The sequence below is a fragment of the Lolium perenne genome, chromosome 2 (genome assembly GCF_019359855.2).
Source record: "Lolium perenne isolate Kyuss_39 chromosome 2, Kyuss_2.0, whole genome shotgun sequence".
Classification (NCBI taxonomy): domain Eukaryota; kingdom Viridiplantae; phylum Streptophyta; class Magnoliopsida; order Poales; family Poaceae; genus Lolium; species Lolium perenne.
Genome location: NC_067245.2, coordinates 183,882,051 through 183,888,773, shown reverse-complemented (window position 1 = coordinate 183,888,773; position 6,723 = coordinate 183,882,051). Strand labels below are relative to the sequence as shown.

At 38.7% G+C, this 6,723-nt stretch overlaps 1 long non-coding RNA gene across 1 annotated transcript; it reads right to left on the bottom strand.

The window, feature by feature from the left end:
* Positions 1 to 319: 319 nt before the first annotated feature.
* On the bottom strand, positions 320 to 6,123 carry LOC127334082 (uncharacterized). The gene is made up of 3 exons (XR_007871927.2): positions 3,001 to 6,123; positions 1,559 to 1,645; positions 320 to 755 (listed from the first exon to the last, which is right to left on the bottom strand). It is a non-coding gene; the product is annotated as an uncharacterized lncRNA (long non-coding RNA).
* Between the last annotated feature and the right edge of the window lie 600 nt (positions 6,124 to 6,723).

Genomic DNA, 6,723 nt, shown 5'->3' with positions numbered 1-6,723 from the left:
TCCACATAGATTGGTTGATCATTTTCGTAGAAACCTGGTTACGTGGTAGACATCCACTGTCAACATGAAAACCAACCTTATTTTTGAAAGATTTTAGACGCTTTATTCTAGAACTTCATTTGAGTATTTACCTTGAAAAATATTGAAAATGGACCTTTTCAACTTATTTTCGGATGGAACAAAGAAAATGCGGAAGATTCAAGTTAAGTTACTGAGAACAATGCTTATAGCCAGGCCACTAGACCACCTAATGTAAGGAATTTTTGACAGGAAATTTGATGTTTCTCTCCGGATTATAAATAATAATCTGCAGAAAAATCTCAACTTTTGTGCTATTTTAAATTTAGAATTCAACCACAGTTTAGCTCATGCCATTCAACACCGTGAAACACAAAATGTGACCATGTGGTTTGTCCTATGGAGACAAACACAATCCGCAAAACAATTAGCATAATCTAACTGGCAACGTAAGATAGATGCTTCAGGCCAATTGATCTAGCACTGATAACCTAAGATGAAATGATCCAGGCCACGCATCGAGGACCCACAGTATTAGTCCACCTAAAGCTCACTAGTACCTAACCGGCCAAAGGGATCCAGCAGCCATGGCTCCCTCCATCCTAGCCACCTCCGATCCACTTCTCCCTTCACGACGGGGCACCATGAAAGAGTTGCTGCCCAGTGTACCCCTCCAGTGTCACCCTCGACTAGCATTGGTTGGTTGAACAAGGCTCAGCGGCTCGTCCGTCCATCACCTGCATGACAACAGACAAGAAAAATACCTCATATACGTGAGAAGCAAGACAAAGTCCACAAATAGCGAAATTAGAAAATATATGGTAAAAACTATAGTAGTCTATACCTCCTTGACGATTAGGACATGGCATCCAATTTTGGAACAAGCATCAGGCAAAATCACAGAACATGCAAGATGTATACTTTTATGCTACTAACAGGAAAACATGTATGCATGGCTAGTCAAAACTTACATTATCCTACTATCATTAATATTTCATCAAACTAACAGGAAAACATGTATTTATGGCTTATTATCAAACTGTAGTTTACCATCATTAGATAGGACCATACATAAAAAATACAATGATGGTGAAATTCTAATATTATAATCAACAAGGATAAAAATTCTTGCATAGGAGATGTTGGAGTATTACTAGCAAAAAAACAGTTTGAAATCTATGGACAAGATAGAGCATAACCGCTTGGATCATTCAAGTTCAACTCCAACAAGTGCAACCACTGACAAGATAGCAAATACCAAAATCAGCTATTGAATAACAACTCAAACTTAGGTCAAGCCCAAGTTAAATCAAAATCTGGGTTGAGCTGAAATTAATTCACTCAACTGTTAGTAGTATCTAAGTAAATGAACAAGTGACAACAACTAGTGTCAACAATAATATTCTCTCTGCGTAGAATATTAGTTTCTAAATCAAACACAACAATCAAGATACCCCTATATATTCTTCTATTTATCAATCAAAAGAACGCAATGTTTATACTACATGAAAACAACTTCATTGAAATATTCCAGACTTACTTAACTAGCTACCATACTGGAGGGAAACTCCAAGACCATCATGCAAAGATAGGTGCCACTTAGCAGACATTTCTCAGGAGTTACAACCTGTTGCATCATAACCATAGTTTGGCATAATATATATAGATAAAACAAGATATAGCAACTCACACAATTATACACTAGCACTACTAGACGCAAATCCAGGAATCACAACGAGATAATAAATGAAACGCAGCCATCAGCCACACCCAAGAGCATATGTTTCAATTTTCAAATAAAATCATCATTTAGTTGCAAACTGTTGATTATACTCTTCAAACATTAGTCATGCTAAGCTCTCCTAAAACTACAACGTTGTGCTGGTAACAATGAAACTATCCACGAAACTATGAGGCTGGAATCTATGTTGCTAAACAAAAAATCAGGAATGGAAGTTTTGGTTGTGAAAAAAGAACTCCGTCGAAACTATGGATACTAGTACAGATAAACCTTGCTTGTAAACGACTAACGGACAAGTGATAGACAAAGTTCAAAACTTAAAATGCATATAGGTAATACTACAGGTAATAAGCCTGGTGCACAAGTTCATCATATGGACCATATAAAATTCATTCTCACTCCACTCTACTACTGGTCCATGCATCGTTTAGAGAACATTCTAAAAGAAGAAAGGGGCAGAGAATCTATCAATCCATCACAAAACAATCAATCAATAGTCAACTCTTCATTCAACATACAACAAATGAAAGAATTATATATCATTGCCAGTACCCAACTACAAATTAACATCTAATTTATTAGCCACCTTCAATGCACTGTGTTTAATAAGCTGCCACTATAGATATTGGTCGCAAGCGCACCAAGTTGAAAGCACTTCCAGCTAGTCAGAAAACAGCAACAACTTCTGTATTTTACCACAGCCAATAGCTAAAATAATTTTAGCCTTCTAGACCAAACATGATCCTTGCGACAAAAGGAGCAACGGAAAATGCATGGCAAGAAACTGCAAGTACCTGCATGCTAAATTCAAAGGGATACATTTTGCTCTCATTTGTTAGCATATCATGACTAACTATGAGTATTGTTGATGCTGTGTAAGTAGTGTATAGTATCACTGACAAATAAAACACTAATAATTTCAAGCAGTGAAGGCCATCATGGCCTCTTAATTTGGCAAATAAAAAAGAGAAATTATGCTAATAACCAGCAACTGCAGATCACAAACCTAATATTATAGACTCAATCATAGCAAGCCAATAGTTAACAGATACTAGCCATTATATCCATAACCAAGAGAGCCTGTAGCTACCATAATAAGCCTAAATGATGTTATCGACCACAACAATCAATACTAGGCATGCCAGCCTAAGCGTACCGTTTAATCAACATTTCCTAAGCCAGTATAAGTATGCACTATCATAGAGCATGTAGAGGAGACAAGGGGAGAAGTAGATACTCACCTAAACCATGGAGTCGAAGAAGAGGCGAGCTACAACACCACTTCTTCTGTGTTGCTGCTGCTGCATCAGTATCAGCTACAACTCCCCCCTTCCCTAATGCCAAAACACCCAACTGCCGCTCCATGTACTCCAGCGACTACCACAGGTTGAAGAAGCTCAGCTCGTCCATAACGACAACAAACAAAAACAGATTAACCTCCGAAATATATCACAAGTACAAGTGAGTATGAAATTCCCATTAAGACAAGAAATTGATATTACTAGAAACGATTTCCAAGGCAACAGTTAGGCAACAGTTTTAGGGCAGCAACAAAGGCATCAATTATGCAGATCGAATTCATCTTATGCAGCATTGTGTTGAAGCACAAAAAGGCAACCCAACTTTGACAATTGGATCTAGTACAGATCAGCTTCACACTATAGCAATGCCCAATTTGTCAGTTAATATTTGAGAATCAAGAAACTTACGGAACAGACTACATAGAAACTGAATAAAAGGCTAACAGCTGATTTCCATTACATATAGGTAGAGAACTTAAAAAGCTCCTTATAGGTAAAAAGTCTATTCCTAATCTCAAATCAAAATTGCCACAAACATGAGGTGCGTCAGATGAATAACAACATGCATTTTGACACCAATAGTACCAGAAACAGATGGCCTGCTCGGGCACAACTGGGCTCGCGACGTTCACGACGTCCTTTGCCTGCGCGAGATTGGACAGTACCTGATGCCCTGTCACAAAATCGAGGGTGCACAGCCAACCAGCGCCCCGCACACAAGCTAATCGGGAAATGGACATCTAATGGCAGCTACTCCGCTCGCTCCGCCCACCTCGCCACATTCCAAGGCTCAATGACTTGCCTGGCTTGGGAACAAATCTGAAAGACCTGGGCGCCCCCACGCATCAAATTCCTCTACTGGCTTGCCTTCCAAGACCACCGTTAAACAACCTACAGGCTTGCTAGAAGAGGCATGCAAAACCATCCTCGATGCCTACTATGTGACCAAGCGCCTAAAACCATGCGCCACTTGCTCATCAAATGCCCATTCACCAAGAAAATCTGGTATGATGCTTTGGCCTGGCTGCACCTATCTTGCCGCACGCCGCAGGGCACCGACGAATCCATCTTCACCTGGCTATCGAGTGCAAATCTTGCAACGCCCAAACACCTCTGCAAGGGTCTCGGGTCGATGGCACTGCTAATGCCTTGGATGCTCTAGAAACACCAAAATGAGTGTGTGTTTGAGGGCACTCCCCCCTTTGTCAATAACCTGATGATCAAGATCAAGGAAGAAGCATCCCTTTGGGCTAAAGCCGGTGCCTTAGGCCTTCGATATGCCCTGCTGACGACATGGGACGTCCATTAGAACTCTCTTAGACTCCTTGTAACCCACCTCCTAGGAGGCTTGTAAAAACCCTATCTTTTCAATGAAATAAGACGCAAAGGTCCTTTGTGTCTTCTCGAAAAAGTACCACAAACAGAGCAAGTCCCATTGACAGGGTTACTCATCACTTTCAAAAGAATTCCATGCACACAAGGTCAGATCACTGTAAACAAAGTATATATGTTGTCAAGTGGAACAATGTAGACTACAATAGCAAGCTCTATACATACACAACTCTATAGCGGTAACTACATACTGATAGGTATTTTATAAAGTAATACATTCACTTCTAGGCACGATACTTCCATGTAAGTAGTAGTAGACACGGGAAATATACAAACAATGCAGCACTAGGATGGAAATTACACTGGCATGCTTCAATCAAATAACAGGACCACACAATACCAACCAGTCATATTTAAAACAACATAACAACAAGTTTAGGCTTACCGGTACTAAATACTACCACCAGGACCACTAATAGCCTAGACTACCTGTCAAATTCTTAGTAACTATCTCATCACCATGGTTTAAATAGGGGCCATTAGTTCATTGGTTCAAAGAGACTACCGCAGGGGTATAATTGCAGCACAGGAAGGAACCAATGAGCACATGAACAGAACAAAACTTGAATCTATGAAGCTGCTAATTTAGCAGAAAGATAATTTCCGAGAAGTAGAAAGAGACTACCCCTATGGTAACATGACAAAATAAATCGAATAACAAGCTGCTCTAAACGTCAACCAAAAAAAGAATCAACAAGAAGCACAATAAACAACTGGATGATAATGTGCACACATATTCTGCAACGCAGAAAGCTCTATTCTCATGACAAAGTGTATGTTACATTGTTCTAAACCAATCCCACACAATTAAAGGAAATAATATTTCAATCTATACTTTCCTAGATAGCACAGTAGATATATTCTTGTGCATCAAAAGATTTTGTGACAATACCATACCACATACCTCATGAGAAATTTAAGCACAAGACACGGAGAACAAGAAAACATTGATTAATTTATTGAGAAAGGTCGCAATTGAATATGATAGATGCTCATCAAGGAGTAGCAAAGTGAAGATATATTTACCGAACAACACAACAACTCGTATTCTCTAGACAGATTTGAGATTATACGACTAAAAATTGGTTGCTCCCTCGACATCAATAACATTCATGTAATCCAATGGCCAACAACTAAAAAAGTATCTATTGGTGAAGAAAATCCTCTACGCTATGACAAAGCTCTACCAAAACAAAAAACAGAGGATTGATTATAATGTCAAATAAGAAAAGATCAAGGAATTACACTAAGGAAAACATTTCTAGAAGCATGTAATAGATCTGATTACCGTGTGTTTGAGTGATCTGGTTACTTGTTTAAGCGAGTAAAGTGTACAACAAGGAGAGAGCTAAAATGAACCAAGCTAGGTATAGACATGATCATTTGATAGATAAATTGATCAACTTTAGTATCACCTATTCATGTTTCATGAAAATAACTACAAGCAAGAGAATATGTGTCACCTAGCTTTAGTACAATCCTAAGCATCACAGGTGGAGATGATCAGCCTCTTCTGGTTCCGTAAGTTCCAGGTGCAGGTACGGATCACCATCATTCAGAAACAACATGTCACCCTGTTCACATTCCATGCACCATGTAAGATAAGTGCATCTAGCTGTGAACACATCTACCACACATTGAGAATACAAGCTCACACAGCTTTTAATCAAGTACATCTCAGAAATACCATTGAAACTATCGGCAAGCTAAGACAATAAAGAAATTGTTATGTTACAAATCAAACTAGTTATTAAGTTTTTTATTTATCAGGGGTTAAGCCAAAGTTTGAAATGAAGCATGCTAAGACAGTAGGTACAAAGGTTCCAGCTACTACCAGGAGTCCAACACAGTAGCAGCTCTAAATTCCAACTGGAGCATTTGTGTTTCATTTAGCAATTGTTGGTCCAACAAACTCCAGGATGCTCTATTACATGACAAGTATACGATGAACATGAACTGAAGACACAGAAGATGGATGGGGGAAATACAAATCACATGCCAAATAGCATGCCCATTAAATGAAAGAAGCCAAGCTTCCTTCTTTCTGAATTAAACTCTCCGTACACATCTAAAAGAATAGTGGACCATGGAATTTAAGATAGATAGCTTAAGTCAACTTGGCTTAAGCGTGTAGCTTTCAATACATTCTGTAAGCATAACCAAAAAACCATCACATGATTAGCGAGATGAATTTTACAAACCCTCAAAATCAAACTAGAAAACACAAATTGCTATGGATTACCAACTAATTTATTTTTTTACATACATTAA